Genomic DNA, 19,810 nt, shown 5'->3' on the forward strand with positions numbered 1-19,810 from the left:
CGGTGGATGATGGATGGTGCGCGGTGGATGATGGATGGTGCGCCGTGGATGATGGATGGTGCGCGGTGGATGATGGATGGTGTGTGGTGGATGATGAATGGTGCGCGGTGGATGATGGATGGTGTGCGGTGGATGTAATCCTTGCCCTTAAGGATGATGTTATCACCCTCCCCCCCCCAGCCCTCCTGCAGGGGGCGCTATCGCCCTTATCTACGCCCCCTGAGCGGCGCGGCGCTGCACGGCGCTGCTTACGAGTCCTGATAACAAATGTTGGCCACGACACACCTAGTACAATTGCAATGGAAACAAATGGTAGCACCGATAAAATGATTATTAGCGCACTTTTTTAATAATGAAAAAAATGCCCTATTGTGCTCGTCATGTCCGTCCGTCTGTCCGTGACTTCACGTTTTCGTCGATTTTGAGAAAATGCGCTCTCTGTCACTCACTGCAGTGAGTACTGAGTTATATTTTTTCTATTGCAATCATTATTTCATGCCAAGGTTTTGTTGCCAGAAGATAAGGTTTTGTTGCCAGAAGGCAGTGCATTGTTAAAAGGCGTCAAGGATTTGTTGCCTGGAGATGGATTTTGCGACATGTGCGTCAAGGATTTTGTTGCCTTCACACATGGTTCAGTTGCCAGAAGACAAACCTTTGTAGTCAGAAGGTATATTTTGGTGCTAACAGACAAGATTTTTTTGCCAGAAGACTAGGATTTGTTGCCGGAAGAAGACAACATTTTGTTATCAGAAGGCATAGATTTGTTGCCAGAAGACTATATTTTACTGCCGGAAGTATCAACGAAGTCTCCGGTACCCTATGAGGTCTCTTTCTTTTACCAGCTCATGCCCTAGTAAATTCTCAGGCGATGTCGCAGTTGCTGATGAAGGCCAGCGGTCGGTCGGTGTCATAAAGGCTGAACACATCATCGCTGTCGCCCCGAGACGGGCCATGAGTATTCCTGAGGGATCACATGGAAATACACAACGTTGTCCTCTGTGGCGCTGTCCTGACCGCCGCTCCCCGCGAAATTGGAAATTCAAAAAGGTAATCAACACAGGAACGAATGCGTCAAATGCAGATGCATTACATTGGCAAGGTGTGACTTTTGCACGACTGTCAGAGTGATGCGTGACAATTAAACATAACATTTTTAAAATTAAATTGCATTTAAAAAAGGGGACACCACTACAAACAGGGTAAATCGAACGTTAATTCTTTAAGGATTCAAATGTCGTACATTTTCCAATTAACAAAGCATTTGACTTTAAATTTGACAACACCAGTCCCGGCATGAAGAATTAGCGCTTATCAGCATCGCGTTTCAATCGTTCGAAATATGTGGACGCCTCGCATAAACCCAGTCTCGTATCGTGGATACAACTCGCATGCCTCAGCTGCTTGGAGATTCATCCTCGTGACTTCGCGTCAGAAGAGGATTTGCTAGACCAGTTTAATAGGTACAAGCGATGTCCACTCGATTAAATTAATCCAATTATAACTTAATACACTAGCGAGTGGATTACCGAGGTCGAGGGCTGCGGTGGCTACGCCGGCATGCGCCGTTATCTGCTGCCCTGATAGCCGTTATCTGCGACGTGCTAAGCTGCGCGACTTGATCACAAACTTGCAAGATTCAGAGAAGTGTCTTCAGAGTGAGGTGTTGTTGGCGCAGTGAAGTGTTCGCTCGTGTATCTTGGTGTGTGAACCTGGCGACTATATAGCCGTATTAAGTGTACCTAACATGTTTTCTTGGTGTGTGAACCTGGTGACTATATGGTGTACCTAAACAAAGTTTTATTAAGTGTACATAACCTGTGTATCTTGGTGTGTGAACCTGGTGACTATATATAGCCGTATTAAGTGTACGGCGACTGGGAACACTTTCGAGCTGCGCCATCGTACACGTAAGTACCTCAAGTACTTCAATGGCGTAAACGTAGTTGCACTTTACAGGTACATATTTTATAAATGAATTTTTTTCAAATAAATATTATTGTATTTATTAGCTGTATTATCATAATTTCATCATTGTTTTCACATGCCAATTATTCTCCTTACATTGATGAATACGACGCCTGTCACTCAGGAGTATTAAGGAGCAGGATCAGGCTCCCTTTAGGGATGCCATGAACGTGTAGCGCTTCTACCTCAACAATAACCCCGGAAGCTCAATTTTCTGCTGACGAGACGCGCTCTTCAGGCGCGTCTCCGTCTCAGTTGGTACGTATCCAGGATACTTATCGTGTCGGGATATTGTATACAGGGGCTATTCGGGCGCGTATCCTGGATACTTATCGTGTCGGGATATTGTATATAGGGGTTGTTGGGGCGCGTATCCAGGATACTTATCGTGTCGGGATATTGAGGCTGTTGGGGCGCGTATCCAGGATACTTATCGTGTCGGGATATTGTATATAGGGGCTGTTGGGGCGCTTATCCAGGATACTTATCGTGTCGTGATATTGTATATAGGGGCTGTTGGGGCGCGTATCCAGGATACTTATCGTGTCGTGATATTGTATATAGGGGCTGTTGGGGCGCGCGTATCCATGATACTTATCGTGTCGGGATATTGTATAACATAACTTAACATTGTGATGTCGGCGCTGAAGAGTAGGCCTGATGTGGCCTGTCGCCGATTCAATTACTTTTCGTGACTTGTTCACAGAAGATCCAAAATTGTGCCATTTGACCGAATCTTTTCAGTACTGACGATAATTTGAAATAGCTACTAGACTTCCTCCGGGTTCGATATTGTGCTAATTATTTCAAGTCAGAACATATATTTTTCCATAGCTTTATCCATCCATGCGACAACATGTCTTCTCGCTTCGAGTCACCGACATGCGGAACAGCCTCCCTGATAGCATCGTTGACGCTCCGAGTATGAACGCCTTCAAGAACAGACTAGACGAAGCTATGCAGGAGCATATGTTCAGTCTTAAAATGCCTAGCAAGTTACGGACCAGGCAATAAGTCCAGCAGCTATCTCAATCAATCGTCAGTTATGGAAAGATCGGGTTCTAAAGGCCGGATCCCTGGTGAATCAAGTCACGAAAAATTCCAGAATCGGCAACAGGCCATGGTCCTATTTCTTCAGTGCCGACACTTCCATTCTATGCTTTCTAGTCTGTTCTTGAACGCGTTCATACTGTGAACGCCAACGATGTAATCGGGGAGGCTGTTCCACATGTCGGTGATTCGAAGTGAGAAGAAATGTTGTCACGTGGAGAAGTTTAAGCGCAGTTTTTTAGTTTATAGCCGTGGCCCCTGGCGTTGGTTCTTGTTGCAAATTCTAGTAATCCTTCTTGCACCTTGTATAAACCATGAGTATACATGTATACTTCAATGAGGTCCCCACGCAGACGTCGATAGCTGAGGCTTGGAAGATTCATAATCTTTAATCTTTCTTCATAGGACTTGCCTTTCAGGCCTGGAATTATCCTTGTTGCACGTCTCTGAACATGCTCTATTAAATTTTTGTCTTTTTCGAATCTCGGCGACCACACAACGTTTCCAAACTCTAGATTCGGGCGCACGACAGCAGCAAACAACTGCTTCATCGCATCTGCATCTAGAAACTCGTACGAGCGTCTGATTAGCCCAAGAAGTTTGTTGAATGTATTAGCTTGCGTTTCAACATGATTAGAAAATTTCAACTCCTTGTCGGAGTAAACTCCGAAATCTCTTTCCACGCTAGACTTTTCTATCATTACTCTCTAATTGCAACCATGTCTTCTCATACTGTAATTTTACTGTTCATTGCTCTTCCCGAGGTGAAGTACTTTACAATTGTCAGCATTAAACGGCAACTGCCACGTATCAGCCCAGTTAACTAAGCTGTCAAGATCATCTTGCAATTGCGCTTTGTTTGACGCATCCTTCACTGTATCATAAACTTTTGTGTCATCGGCATACATGGAGCACACGCTGGACACTACTTATGGCAGATCGTTTATGAAAGCAACGAACAAAATAGGCCCAAGAACGCTTCCTTGTGGCACGCAACTGCGCGCTGATGCCCAGTCTGACACGGTTCCGTTAATACTGACACGTTGTCGTGTACCTACTAGAAAATCTCTGATCCATTGGTGTACGTTTCCCTCAATTCCCAAAGACTTCACTTTACGCTACAGCCGCTCATGCGGAACACTGTCAAATGCTTTGACAAAATCGAGGTACAATGCATCCACTGGCTCCATTTCGTCCAGCAGGCGAGTCCAATCGTTCAACGTAGACAATAAGCAAGTGGTGCAGGATCTACCGGCAATAAAACCATGTTGACAATCTGATAGGAGATGGTGAACAGTCAAGTATAGTATAGTATAGTATAGTATAGTATAGTATAGTATAGTATAGTATAGTATAGTATAGTATAGTATAGTATCTTCGGCATTGAAGAATAGGCCTGGATAGGCCCGTTGCCGATCCTTGTACTTTTCTTGGCTTGTACTTTAGTGATCGATAATCCTTTCCCTGGCAACAGATTCCATTAGCTTACAAACAACACTTGTCAGACTGACAGGGCGATAATTACCTGGGCTGCTTTTGTCACCTTTTTTGAACAATGGTGTTACTTGAGCTTCTTTTCAGTCGGACGGCAAAGTTCCATCGTTCAAGGTTTTTTGAAAGAATACTGTCAATGGGTCGGCCAGAACGGGTGCTAATTCTTTGAGCAATCTGGGATGGAAGCGGAAGCCGTCTGGTCCACATGACTTGTTGGGATTTAGAGCTACCAGGCGCTTGAGAGCCTCTTCTACGTGTATTTCAAAACCTGTTAATTAACTTCGAGCCGATTGGGCACTCCTCAATATCTGGAATACTGTTCAAATATTCATCTGTGAACACACTGCTGAAGAACTGATTAAGAACGTTAGCCTTGCCCTCATCGGAGGAAATCTTTCGTTGGTCTACTTTGAAATCAGATATACCGTCGTTTGTCGTACACTTCGAACTAGCTTACAAAAAGAAGGCTTTCTGATTATTTTTTGCAGTTTCACTGCATTTTTTCACTGCAGTGCGACAGGCTATTTTTTAGCTTGATTTCGAGCTCTTGCGTACAGGTTATAATCAGAATCGCTGCAAGTTCGTAAATAACGCTTGTAGGCTTCTTTCTTGGTCTTGATGGCTGTATATGGGGCTGGTATGCATTATATGGTATACGAGGGCTGTTGGGGCGCGTATCCAGGATACTTGTCGTGTCGGGATGTTACCGGGACCTGAAAATGTATCTAATAATGGAGGATAGCAATGCATAGCTAAACTTTGAGAAAAAGATTCGATCAAGAATTAGAATTTGGTCTTCAAATTTATGAGAATGATATTGTTTCACGAATATAATTCAAAAGACAAAATTTTTCAGATTTTGAAACAAGAATCTACACAAATTCCAGGATCTATGAAAACATATGAGATTGAACTGGAATTTTTTTGTTAGCATACATTCGCTTTATTATTATAACAGTGATTTCGAATAGCAGGTTTGGGACGACGGGATTCCTGAATTGCAGGATTATCGACCCATTGCCACTCCGGAAAAAGTTGCCTGTTTGGAATAAATGAAAAATTTTACAGTTGGACGTCGCTTCAGCTCCAGCAGCAGGATCGCTACGTCTGCTCGCGCGACGGACAGCCCGCTGGAGCAGCCGAACACCACGCTTCGAGGCGCGACATTCGTCGTCAAACCACGGGTCGGAGGCTCGCTGGGGGACACGAACAGTTCGTGCAGGAATGAGGTCGTCGAGCAAAGAAAGAAGATCATGTCTCATTGCCGTCAAATAATTCAGCTGGGTAATTCAGCAGTAATAAACAACAGTAATTCATTAGTAACTCAACCGTAATTCAGCAGGCGAGAAGGTCTTTTAAAAGTAAGGGTACGTGTAAGTAAGGGTACAGTAAGACAAAAACTGTAGCATTTATTTCATCTGAAAAACTCATTCCACTTTGGATCATTTCTCGGGCCTCGTTCAAGTTCCAGAAGAGCGATGGAAGCTGCGGGACTCCGGTAGTTTTGTTCGTTATCGCCTAAGGAATTTCTAAAAGAAAACAGATTTTCTCTCCCACGACTCTTGTTGTCATTATTCAAGCGACATGAAATATCAAACCAGGACGCAAGTTCAGCATTCATTTTTCGTTAAGGGAGCGTGTGCGAAGGAAAAGCGTTATAAATTTACCGATATTGATGAAATTGTATACTCGCATATAAAACACTTTTACAGGCGCATTTGTTTGTATGAACGAAAACAAACATTAAACGCCAAGAAAAAATAAATGCTCCCGGAATAAATGTAATTTTTTCTGATTGAGACAATGGCCAGACATTGGCATCTGCTTGGATTTTCATGCTCTAGGAAAAATGAATACTTGACCGGGTCTTCCTTTAATAGGCAAACGTTCGCTTTATTCTTATTAGCGTGATTAGGAATAACGGGTTTTGGATGGCAGGATCCTATAATTGCAAAGTTTACCGATCCCGGGACGCTCCGTGCTAACCAGCCAGCTTAATATGAATGAAAATTTTTGGTACTTAGTCCGACGAACTCATTCATGCTATTTTAGAACATTTTTGGGCCCTGCCACAATTTCTGTTACCTGTAGCGACCGAGGTTAGCGGCGAGATAAGCCGGAGGCCGCTTATCAGGCCGGAGAAGATAATGCGTAAGCGCCTGCAACTACGCGTATACTGGTGCACATGTGAGGTTTTACACATCATATTCGTAACTTTACACTAAGTACTCATCATATTCTTCATATTCTACTTCATTTGCATAGGTTCAGTTAGAATATTTTTGGAGATCCATTTTTGAGGGCTGTAAAAAAGAAAGGAATCGATTGTAAAAAGCCCGCAAGGTCAAGCGGTCGCAATTAAAATTTCTAAGCTGAATTAAAAAAATATAACTCAGTACTTACTGCAGTGAGTGACAGAGAGCGCATTTTCTCGTTGACGAAAACTTGAGGTCACGGACAGGCGGACGGACAGACAGACGGACATGGCGAGCACAACAGTGCATTTTTTCATAAATGAGAAAATGCGCTAAAAAGGCGTTTCGCTCAGACTACTGTCTAAAATTTGAATTAAAAACGAAAAATTCGTTTAATTTAAGCATCAGTCAGCAGTATATACGACTCTTTATTAATATTTGTTAAAATATAAAGTAGAACTCATCCCCCATTATTCGTAGATTATTGTAGTTTGACGTCTGTTCAGCCTCCTGACGCCTTGACATTTTTGTCATTTGTTTAGAACCTCTTGAGGAAGGGATAGAATTATAGCGTTCCTCCTCATCCGTCTAGGTCTGTAGTCAGCATGCAGCATTCCTCAGCAACCTATTTTGTTGGCTGTGGGCTAGGGAATTTTTACTTTAATGGGAGTGTCGGTCTAAAATCGAAAATTTAGTCTTTTCTGGTTTCATGGCTCATTTTGGGGCGGCTGAAAAAGCGTGTCTAACGCAGCAAACCGCATGTCTGTGCGTTCTCTAGTTGTTGCATAAAGCAATTCCAAAAAATATAAGATGAACATTTTCAACAATATATACTAAGAATTCTCAAAATTAAATTTGTATTCGAAGATCATTAGTCTCGTTAATTGCAAAGTGTTTGCCCTTGTTTGAAAGTTAAAAATAAGACGTGTTCACTAATAGAGCAAATACCATGGATGTACATGCAAAGTTTTTAGGGAAAAATTTATATTAGAAATTCAGTAATTGCAAAGGGAAAAGTGCTGTAATAAAGCAGGCATTCAGTATAGGAAGTTCAAGTACTGGAAGGACAACTGCAGGAAGATCAAGTGCAGGAAGATCAAGTGCAGGAAGATCAAGTGCAGGAAGATCAAGTGCAGGAAGATCAAGTGCAGGAAGAACAAGGGGCAGCTGAAGGCGTCAGCCTTTTAGGACAACAGGAATACGAATCTATTTAAGGTAAGTACCAGGAATAAATTTTCAGGCAACTAACTTATTTCAGGTTATATCCCGACACGATATGTATACAGGATACGCGCCCCAATCGCCCATACATATTGCGATGAACACGATTTTTGAACTTAGATTTTCAATTTCGATTTGCCCTAGCCCGGTGACAATGAAATTATCCGAATTTATTGTGCAGACATTTTCAATACTATAATTTGAATTGTTATCTCGTGTAGCTACAGGCTTGGAAGTTGCTAGTGTGCAGGGTGTATGGCAAGAGTCTAGACCAAGGTCGTCAATTTAACTTACGAACGTTAGTAGGATTCATTAGTTCATTGCTCTTCTTTACTATCATTTGCCTCATAAATTCATTAACTTCACAATTGAATAAACTAGTTTGCTGGCCCGCGTTCACGGGAAGACCACGCGTCAGGAGCCTCTTGCTGCGCTATCTCGGATGACGGACACGCGGTGCTGATAACTATAAATATATAGCTGCCTTTGTAGCAAGAAATTCAGACGATAAATTCTTTCAGGATTTAATTCTTATATCAACACTTATTGCACTTCAGTCCAGCGAACTTAGGCGAAATCAGGTGGCCCAATGGACATTTTTCGAATCATTTTATTGTTTTATTGAGCCGTAGAAAATGGCTGCTCACACTAATTTCCTAATAAACCGATGGAAGATTTGATGGTTAATATAAAAAAGATCGAGGAACGCATTATTTGGAGTGAAAGACGTGAAATTTAAAAGCTCAAAGCTGCACCAGAAGACGCGTAGTTGCAGGCGCTGACACTCGTTATCTTGCCCGGCCTGATAAGCGGCCTCCTGCTTATCTCGCCGCGCAGCTTAGGCGCTGCATGCAACACAGACTGTGACAGGACTTCGAAATCACTAAGTTTTTTTTAGTTTTAAAATTTTACATTTACTTCAAACTATCAGGCTGGTCGACATGTCCCATAATCCCTGGAATTTCAGAATTCGGAAACCCCAACCCATTCGGCAAACGTTACGGATAATAAATCGAATTTATTCAAATTAAATAGAGACTCGTTCAATCCCTCTTTATTCCCAGAACTTGGAAATCCCAGTAGGTGCTTGTTAAAAAAAATTTATCGTCTCTTTAATCAAATTCATTCATACTAATTAAATAACCTAATTTAGATTTTTCTTTCAATTTTCGAACCAGAGCGGTCCAACTATGTCCACCGGGACGGCAAGAAAGGTTCTGAACAAATCGAAATTTCTAACTCCTTCTGTTCTGGAACATTAGCGTGGATCTCAGATCGGCTAAAACTTAAATGCTTACTGCTTTAGCTGCAAGGCCGTACTTCCGTACTGCAAGACAGTACTTTCCCGGCCTGATAAGCGGCCTCTTGCTTATCTCGCCGCTCATTTCGGGCGTTGCATGTAACAGAAATTGCGGCAGGGCTCGGAATTGTTCTAGAAGCGCATGAGTAAGTTCGCCGGACTTGGAGCTAGAAATTTTCATTCATACCAAGCTAACAGAGTTGCATGGTCCTTCAGGGCATCGATGAACCTTGCAATTATAGGATCCTGTCATCCCAAACCCGTTATTTCTAATCACCTTGACAATAATAAAGCAAACGTATGATTATTAAAGGAAGACCCGTTCATATATTCATTTTTCCCAGAAAGCGCAACTCCAAGTAAATGCTAATGACTTGCTAGTGACCCACCCCGAATAAATTTCCAGTTCCTAGCAATATCTCTATATGATATGTCGGGATACGCGCCCCCAAAAGCCTCTCAATATCACGACACGATATGTATCATGGATAGGCGCCCCAACAGCCATGTATATTATGCTGCGCTTACAACACACAAACTTAGACAAATTTATAAGATATAAATTTGTAAAAGATAAAATGTGTGTGTGTCTGAAGTCTAGCCTCACAAATATATAAGGGATGATGGGGCGCGTATCCAGGATACCTATCATATATGTGAAGTACCTGGACCTGATCGCTATGGTAACCTTCCTTTCGGTGCGTGAAATGAGGAGCCAACATCTGCACATAGTGAGAAACCTTCACGTCTACATGATGATTGGGTGGCGATTTCAGATCATCATAATTGTGTACTGATGTGCAATGTTGAATTTTTCTCATCATTCGAATGAATTTGCTAGGATCTAGAAGCACCGACACTGGATATTTCACGCGGCGGAATTTGTTCTCTTGTTTATTCCTGATATTTACGTACTTATAAAAACCCGACGTGAAGGTAGCGCTTTTTACAAATATTGGTTAGGTCCATCATCCATCTTGCTCTGTTCATCAACCACGTTACAGGCCCAACATCCATCTTGCACGGTCCATCATCCACGTTCCAGGCACATCGTCTACCTTGCTCGGTCCATAATCCATTTTCATATACACGACAATAACATAGCTTCATGAGGTGCACTTGCGAAATGGATGATTGCAAAATTCCTTCTTTAAATTTGCGTATGAGACGAACTGTAAGTTCAGACGTTAGTTTTTTGCCTTACCTTTGCTTTAAATCCAAAATTAACCTAAATCAAGTCTGATTCGTCGCATCACACATCCTCAGTGCCAACTGCCATTCGCGCCGGATGATTGAAGACTGAAGAACAGCGGTGTTCAGCAATACCTTCATAGTTCTGTTCATTCCCGTTTGACGTTCATTTGGCATGAGTTTTATCACGTAATTGCAGCATTTCCTGTGTGTTTATAGATTAATTTCGGCAGTTACCATATTATTATGCATCGAATTAGTGTTTTACCACATATTTTCATGACAATAACCTGAATACACAAAAACTGAATGGACCACTTGATTGATTGGGTGAATAATGCGATTAATAGTTGTCCAAATGTTTCATACAGATTTTGCTATCTTAATTTGTATGTGTTTTGTTGTCTATCGTGGCTGCTGCTATCGCACGCATCGCTAATAATATCTCAGCGTACGGTCTTGCAGCTGAAGCAGTAAGCATTTGAGTTTAATATATGCGGATCTGAGATCTACGCTAATGTTCCAGAACAGCAAGAGTTCGAAACTCTGATTTGTTAAGAACATTTCTCCAGCGTCTCGGTGGACATAGTTGGACCTCTCTGAATCGAAAATTGTAGAAAAATCGAAATTAGGTTTTTATTTGGGATAAATGAATTGGATTAAAAAGAAATAAAATGTTTATTTTATATTGAAAAAAACGCTCACTTGGATTTCCATGATCCATGGAAAATGCTGGTTTGAATGAGTCTCTATTTAATTAGCATATATTCGATTTACTATCCTTAACATAATCAGAAATTACGGGTTGGGGTTTGCCGAATTCTAATATTTCACAAATTATGGGCCACGCCGGCTAGCCTGATAGTTTTAAATATATAACAAATTTTAACACTCAATCTTTCGTACTTATTCACGCATTTTTGATGATTTCGAAGTCCTGTCACAATCTGCGTTAACTGCAGCGCCTGAGCTGCGCAGCGAGATAAGCAAGAGGCCGCTTATCAGGCCGGCCAAGATAACGAGTGTAAGCGCCTACAACTTCGCGTCTTCTGGTGCAGCTTCGAGCTTTTAAATTTTACGTTTGTGACTTCAAACTAAGTATTACTCGAGCATTTTTTATAATAAACTTCAAATCTTCCATCGGATCATTAGAAAATTGGTGTGAGCAGCCACTTTTTACGGCACCATAAACAGGATTTTCCTGTTCCTGGTGCGTACGTACCATACGTGTTGTAATGGTTCGCAAAAAAATTGTACCATTACGTAAAGTTTTTGCGATGAACAAAGCCTTTTACGTTATATCCAACAACACCAGTCCCGGCTTGCACACTGAGCGCTTATCAGCATCACGTGTCAATCATTTGAAATACGTGGGCGCCTCACATAATCCCAGTCTCGTATCGTGGATTCAACACGCATGTCTCACGTAAGTTCAAGTCTCGTATCGTGGATACAACACGCATGCCTCACGTAAGTTCCAGTGTCGTATCGTGGATACAACACGCATGCCTCACGAAAGTTCCAGTCTCGTATCGTGGATACAACACGTATGCCTCTCGAAAGTTCCAGTCTCGTATCGTGGATACAACACGCGTGCATCACGTAAGTTTCAGCCCCGTATCGAGGGTGCAACACTCACGTGTTGTAACCACGTTTTTTAAACCAATTAATTAATAATTCGGTAATTTATATAATCCAATTATAACTTGATACACGAGCGAGTGGATTACCGAGGTCGGGGGCTGCGGTGGCTGCGCCGGCATGCGCCGTTATCTGCTGCCCTGATAGCCGTTATCTGCGACGCGCTCAGCTGCGCGACTTGATCACAAACTTGCAAGATTCAGAGAAGTGTCTTCAGAGTGAGGTGTTGCTGGCGCAGGGAAGTGTTCGCTCGAGCCTGTGTATCTTGGTGTGTGAACCTGGTGACTATATATAGCCGTATTAAGTGCCGGCGACTGGGAACTCTTCCGAGCTGCGCCATCGTACACGTAAGTACCTCAAGTACTTCAATGGCGCAAACGCTGTTGTATATCTTATAAATATTTGTGTTTTGTAAGCCTGGCACAGCAAAATATATAGGGGCTGTTGGGGCGCGTATCCAGGATACAGGGATATTGTATATAGGGGCTGTTGGGGCGCGTATCCAGGATACTTATCGTGTCGGGATATTGTATATAGCGGCTGTTGCGGGGCGCGTATCTAGGATACCTACCGTGTCGGGATATAGAGGGACTGTTGGGGCGCGTATTCAAGATACATATCGTGTCGAGATGTTACCAGAACCTGAAAATTTATTGTAATGGAAAAATAGTGCAAGTAAATAACGAAAATTTAACTGTTTGCATTGATTTTACATGGGAATCCACGACAAGTTCTCCAGGTGCGAGAAAAATCTCGGAAGCTAAGTTCAGACTCAGAGCAGAAGGGAAGAATGGACGGTAAAAATATAAAGGAAAGCTATAAGTTGATAAATTTCATAAGTTTACAATCATATTCAATGTTTCCAATTTGAACAGCAACAGAAATGAACACGGCAATATTCCAAGCCGTGCGTCTAAACCAACTGACAAAACAGGAGGAGCAGACAGGCGCAACAGAACGGGTATAGGCTATACATGTACATCCAGGGTGAGAAGTGATGCGTAATTATACTGCAAATGATATTTAATAATACTATTCGACTTAACTTCAGAGCCTGATAACTGAATTTATGACAAAATGCAAAGAATAGAATCCAAGGTATTTTAATGACACAATGAATATATATACACCATCTCTAAAATATTGCCGTGGGCGGTATTGAGTAGTGGCTGTAACGACCTTTTAGTGACGATTTAAATTTAGGTTAAGTTAATAAATTAAGGTCGGCCAAACCTCAAGAGAGTTGTTAATAAGAGAGCCAGTGGATGCTCGTATGAGAATCTTAAGACAAGATAGTGAACCGAGTATTGACAACGCGACCGACGGAATTTGACGCTGGTTCACGTAACAGACAATAGCCTTGCGGCAAGCTTTGTGGCAGAAAATAAACGCGTCCAAAGCCTATAATATGTTGGGCCGGATCCAGAGGTGAAATTACATGCATTATATGATTAACAAGGCCCTAATACATGCGTGAATTCAAGGGTGTTAGCGGAAAACTATCACAAATTAATAAGACGAGGTCGTCACCAATGCAGTCAATGCCACCAACTTCCTAGCTCTAATCACGAATTTGCTCTCTAATTTCAACTACCTTAACTTACACTTAGACTTACTAGTCGTTACTACATTAACATGGACAAAATTTCTTATAATAGAAATGCATAATCAAACTGGGGAAAAGATTGGACTGAGAATTACAATTTAGATTTTTGTGAGAATGACATCGGCACATAAATTTAACTCGGAAGGCTCTTATTTTTTAGCGCATTTTCTCATTTATGGAAAAAATGCACTATTGTGCTCGCCATGTCCGTCTGTCCGTCCGTCTGTCGGTCCGTCCGTGACTTCACGTTTTCGTCAATGAGAAAATGCGCTCTCTGTCACTCATTGCAGTGAGTACCAAGTTAAATTTTTTCATATTTTGAGATAGGAATTTTGTAGGAGTTCCAGGTTCTATGAAAAATAATGGTTTGAATGGGCATTTTTTGTTTGCATGCATCCGCTTTATTATTATTGCCGCGATTAGAAATTACGGGCTTGGAATGACTGTATACTAAACTGGCAGGGATTACAAACCCCGGGTTACGCCTGACGACGCTGCCAATTTGATATACATGACAATTTTAAGCTTCAAACCATCGTTTTCACCCGCGCTCTTTTAGATCATTTCCGAGCCCTGTCACTGTGTTACCTGCAGCGCCTGAGCTGCGCGGCGAGATAAGCAGGAGGCCGCTTATCAGGCCGGGGAAGATAACGAGTGTCAGCGCCTGCAACTACGCGCCTTCTGGTACAGCTCTTAGGTTTTAAATATCACGTTTATGATTCCAAACTAAGCATTGCTCGAGTTTTTTTATATTTACCTTCAAATCTTCCATCGTTTGCATCGCATCGTTCAGAAAATTTGTGTACGCAGCCGTTATTTACGGCTCAAGAAAACTGTGAAATAATTGAAAAAATATCCGTAAGGCCACCCGATTCCGCCTAAGTTCGTTGGACAGAAGGTCAATAAGTGGTGATATCACTTATGGGCCATCGACTGAAATTCAACACAAAACAAACAAAGCATCTAATTCGTCGTAAACACTCATTCAACTGTAGATCATCATTGTGGGCTGAAATTTGTTGCAGATGAATGCTGCGATTTCAAAACACAAAGCAGAGGAACTGTTGTTTCTCTCACCTTCGCCGAGGTGATTTTGTAAAGAATTTTACTGAACATACTTCTCCCGTATACATAAGGTTGTGACCTTTTGGGTAGGACCAGAGTTAATGACCTCAGACAAAATTCATTTTGAACCAAACTTGACCGAGATTGTTCAGCAATTTGATTTAACATAACATAACATAACATAACATAGTGATGTCGGCGCTGAAGTGTAGGCCTGATGTGGCCTGTCGCCGATTCTTTTCCTTTTCGTGCCTTGTTCATAGATCTAAACTCGTGTCATTTGACCGGATCTTTTCATGACTGGCGATAGTTTGAAGTAGCTACTAGACTTAAGATCTTTTTCCACACTAGACTTTTCAATCATTACTCTCTCGTTGCAACCATGTCTTCTCATACTGTAAGCTTGCTGTTCATTGTTCTTCCCGAGATGAAGTACTTTACACTTGTCAGCATTAAACCGCAGCTGCCACGTATCAGCCCAGTTAACTAGTTATCATTTACTTATGTTATGATCCTTTTATTGCTTGTTAACCTTGGCAATTTTCTCTATATTGTTTATAATCTCGAATAACCTCAATTTGTGTTCAAATTGTTCATTCTTTGTTTTCAGAAACCGTTACAATCTACAACGCGTTTTCATTCTGAACAATCCCCCGAACAAAGAGCCATATTCTTTATAGATTTATCTGACGTCACAGATTTTGTAATCCAGAATAACCAGAATAAATATGAATGGGCATTTTCGGGATAAGAATTTGTTTATATTAAGCGACTTTGAACATGAAATTTGTTCACGTAACTTCATTTGAAATAAATCCTGAAAGATTATATCGTCTGAATTTTTCGCCACAAACGCCAAGAGGCTCCTGACGTGCGGTCTTCCCGTGAACGCGTGCCAGCAAACTAGTTTATTCATTTATGAAAATTAATAATTCATGAGGAGCATGATGTGAAAGAGCAGCAATAAACTAATGAATCCTACAAGAAAGAAAGTGAATTGAATTGATGACTTTTGTCCAGACTCGACCCAGGCACACTCCTCACTAAAGTCTTCCACGCCTGTAGGTACACCAGATAAAGATTTCATGTAAAGTATTACAAATGTCTCAGAGTTAAATATTGAATAATTTCGGTGTCGCACGGCAAGGGTTTATTAAAATTGCGCAAATGTAATATATATTTGTCAGAATTTGCGCGTTTGACGCCTGGCACTGCAATATATATGGGCTGTTGGGGCGCGTATCCAGGATACACATCGTGTCGGGATATTGTCGGGACCTGAAAATTTATTTAAACGCCCTGAGCTGCGCTGCCTGATAAGCAAGAGGCCGCTTATCAGGCCGGGCAAGATAACGAGTGTTAGCAACCTCACACTTTACAGAACTTAGGGTCATGCTTTTTAACATTCTACACGCTAAATTAACTCCTGCGTTGAGCTTTCTCTTATTCTCTACCTTCGTATCGCCAATCAATTTCATCAGCTGAGCTGAGGAGTTTTTATCTGGAGATTGAGGGCGTATTGAGATTGAGGGCGGCTGGTAATGAGGGAGGTGATGGCGGTGATACAGGGGAGCTACAATCAATGAATGACGATGAAGCTTTAGGAACTACAAGATCCTGCTGAGTTTATTATTTCAGGAAATGTTGTTATTTTAGAGTATTGATATTTTAATCACACGAGCAGACTATGATGAAGTAAAGAAGCAATCAGAGGAGCCCTAACTGGCCTCAGTGTAAGTGTAGGAAGCGTCGGATCATGACTCATTGCCGTCAAATAATTCAGCAGTAATACCAGCTGGGTAAAACAACAGTAATTCAACTTAGTAATTCATTAGTTATTCATTATTAGTTCAGCTGCAGAGAAGGTTTTTCCAATAAGACAAAAATTGCCAAATTTTTTTACCTGAAAAACTCATCCACTTTTGGATCATTTCTCGGGCCTCGGTCAAGTTCCACAAGTGTGATAGAGGCTGCGGGACTCCGGTAGTTTCCTTCGTTGTCGCCTCAGGAATTTCGGCATGAATAGGTTTTCTATCCGACGATTCTTGTTGTTATCATTTAATCGACATGAAATATCAAACCTGGTCGCAAGTTCAGCATTCATATTTCGTTAATAAGAGTGCGTGTGGGTAGGAAAACCGTCCATTTATTTACCGATTCTGATGGCATTTGATACTCACATGTAACACACTTTTACAAGCACATTGTTCTTAGAATTTACTGAGAAAACGAAAACAAAGAAAACATGCAAGAAAACCCTAAAAAATTAACTTTTAAAAATTTTTTGAACTCATATAGTTTTGGAGCATTAACATTATATTCAAAATGACAATCGCCTATATTAGAGCTCATTTATTAAATATCGTTTTCACTTCTTATGGACCGTCTTTTTACTTTCCCTCACCTTTTTTTATCGTGTAGTGCCGCGCAAATTAATTCGGACAGCAATGAAATATGACACATTTTGGCTAAATTTAAGTTTCATGTACGAAAAACATGCCAAGAGATGGCACAATTATTGAGAGATATGAGCTCCTCGTGCTTTTATAAGCATCTGAACACGATTTGGCACGGATTTGACCATATTTGAACACATTTTAGCTCTTTCTTCCTCATTATACCAGGCCGTTTATCAGGCCAGGAAAGATAACGAGTGTTAGTGCCTGCAACATAGCTCATTTTGTGCAGGTGCAGTGCACAAAAATCACGAGTTTCATTACTTTAAGTAAATTTTACTTTTTCCGTGAAGTTAGCAACGCCATGTAGGAAGTGAAAGTCGCGTTCAGCTCAAGCTCTCAGTCATTACCTTCAAGGCGATCCTAGGAACATGTAGGAATGCGCTATGCCAATTGAATATGAGTCATTGCAATTAATTCCTGCATTACCGTCCTACTGTTTTGTTTATTGCTTAAATACAGACAGTTAATGACATGAAATACTTTTACAGGTCTTCAAGCTGTCAGGGTTCCATTTCATTACGTCTTGCATCCTACTTAGTTTTCCTCTCAGATTTCATACATTCCATCAACAACAGTTTCGTAACTGCACAATTAGTTTTATTTAAAATATTTGTTCTAAATTGCCATCAGCGCCGTCTTGATCTCTTCACACACGCCAGGCTTCAGGGCGCGACGTTATCTCTGTTATCTGCGCCTGTCAGAGCTGTGCGATAAACGGGGCTTATGGTGTCAGATGTAGAAATTCGTTCTTTAATTTACCGATATTTATGAAACGTCATAGTCACATGTAAAACACTAACGCAAGCAAATTATCTTTTTATGAATTTTTTGAGAAAATAACTGCAAATGGTAAATGTAAAGAAAGTGGGAAATAGGCGACTCCCTGACTTATGGCATGTATCCATGTAAAATTTGGATAAATAGCATTATAATCGTAATTGTAATGACCATCGATTATAGAGCTCCTGATTTTTTTACATAGTTGGAGGTGTTTGTTTCTTACCCGCAATTTTTATCTAATGTTATAAAATTAATTAATAAATCAGAAAAAGGCTTATAGAGTCGATAGATATTTGCTCTAGAAACCGAAAGATATATTTCTTGACAATTTAGCACTTAATCTGAATGATTTATCAACTATAACAGCGAAAAATGTCAATAACATATTACTAGAGTTTGGTGGAGCTTCCAGTTGATTTGCGACAGTAATCGCTTAATTGCGAAATAAAGAAATGACTGAACCCTAAAATTAGAAATTATTACCATCGCTGCCTAGAGTTAAATTAATGGTTCGGTGAAGCCAAACTACTGAAACGGGTTCAAAATGGCGTCGAGGTTAACAAATTAGGTAGGTACTGTACTGTTTGTCCCATCGCCGGTTTCGATCATTCGCTATGTGACTCATATTTTTCCAGTTTGAAGTGAATGATGAAAAATATGCAAATTATTTTAAAATAATATTAGTACCGATTGTGAAAAATGTACATTTTTATGAGTGAACCTGCCTCAACACGCATATACATGCACTGCATGGCACATAAATTGGCTGCATTAGATGCGTCTTGTGCACAGCTACCAAATAACCCTTTACGCCCTGGCGTGACGAATTCGTCACACCAGGAACTAGCTACCTTTTCCAACAATTTCACGTTTTCTGTCATTTTTTCGAAAAATTCACATGAATAAAAAAGTCTTAGATTTATTTTTTACATATGTGTACCAAGTTTCAAAGTTATCTGTCAGTAAGTAACCGAAATATAATTTCCAATTTCCAATGGCAATGTCCAATTTCTTATGGAAATTCTATTTCGGTTATTTACTAACAGATAACTTTGAAAATTGACACACATATGTAAAAGATAAATCTAAGACTTTTTTGTTCGAAGAAATTTTTCGAAAAAAGTGAAAGAAAACGTGAAATTCTTAGAAAACCGCCAAAAAGGGGGTACTGTAGAAATCTATCTCCTCCTATGATTTTCAAGCTACAACATCTACTACTGATTTTCAAGCTACAACAAGCTACAACGCATGTCATTCGATGCGTAATGATCAAGGATCAATGCGTTTGTGGATGCAAGGACCAATCTATCGATTGGTCCTTGCTGTTTTTCGAAATTCTAATTTTTGTGGGTGGGGTGGGCATTTTTCGAAAAAAATTATTTCTCCCCCACCCTTTCGAATTTCTTCTCCCCTTTTTTTCAAAATATTTTCAAAACTTTAACGAAATTGAAAAAAAATCTTTGACCAATCTCTAGATCTTTTATTTGCGAATCAAACGGTTTATTACTCATTGCTGTAGCTTAAAATCTCTGGGAGGAAATAGGTTTGCAGTGACAATAAGTGTGAATGTTCAGTAGAGCGCGACAAAGTCCCGAGCGCCTCGAAATAGGCATTCAAGGTGACATGGATGCAAGACTAGACATTACTGGAGCCGAAATTCAGTCAAGGATAGTGGGAACGACTGCATGAGCACCATCCCACACGACAGCAGCCGGGTAACTAAAGATCAGCGTCTTCAGGTTGCATATTTATGTGCCCAACCAGTAATTTTCGCCTATATTAAATGTGAAAGAACTCCCCCACCCCTAACACTTTCACGAACTGTCGTCAAGGCATAAATCAA

At 40.9% G+C, this 19,810-nt stretch overlaps 1 protein-coding gene across 1 annotated transcript in view; it reads left to right on the plus strand.

The window, feature by feature from the left end:
* Positions 1–1,800: 1,800 nt before the first annotated feature.
* Positions 1,801–19,810, plus strand: part of LOC108667062 — a 60,111-nt gene continuing 42,101 nt past the window's right edge. Inside the window, exon 1 of the mRNA XM_018154044.2 lies at positions 1,801–1,907. The gene's annotated coding sequence lies outside the window, so the exon portion shown is untranslated. The remainder of the gene's footprint in view (positions 1,908–19,810) is intronic.

This window comes from Hyalella azteca, unplaced genomic scaffold (assembly GCF_000764305.2).
Source record: "Hyalella azteca isolate HAZT.00-mixed unplaced genomic scaffold, Hazt_2.0.2 contig5403, whole genome shotgun sequence".
Lineage (NCBI taxonomy): Eukaryota > Metazoa > Arthropoda > Malacostraca > Amphipoda > Hyalellidae > Hyalella > Hyalella azteca.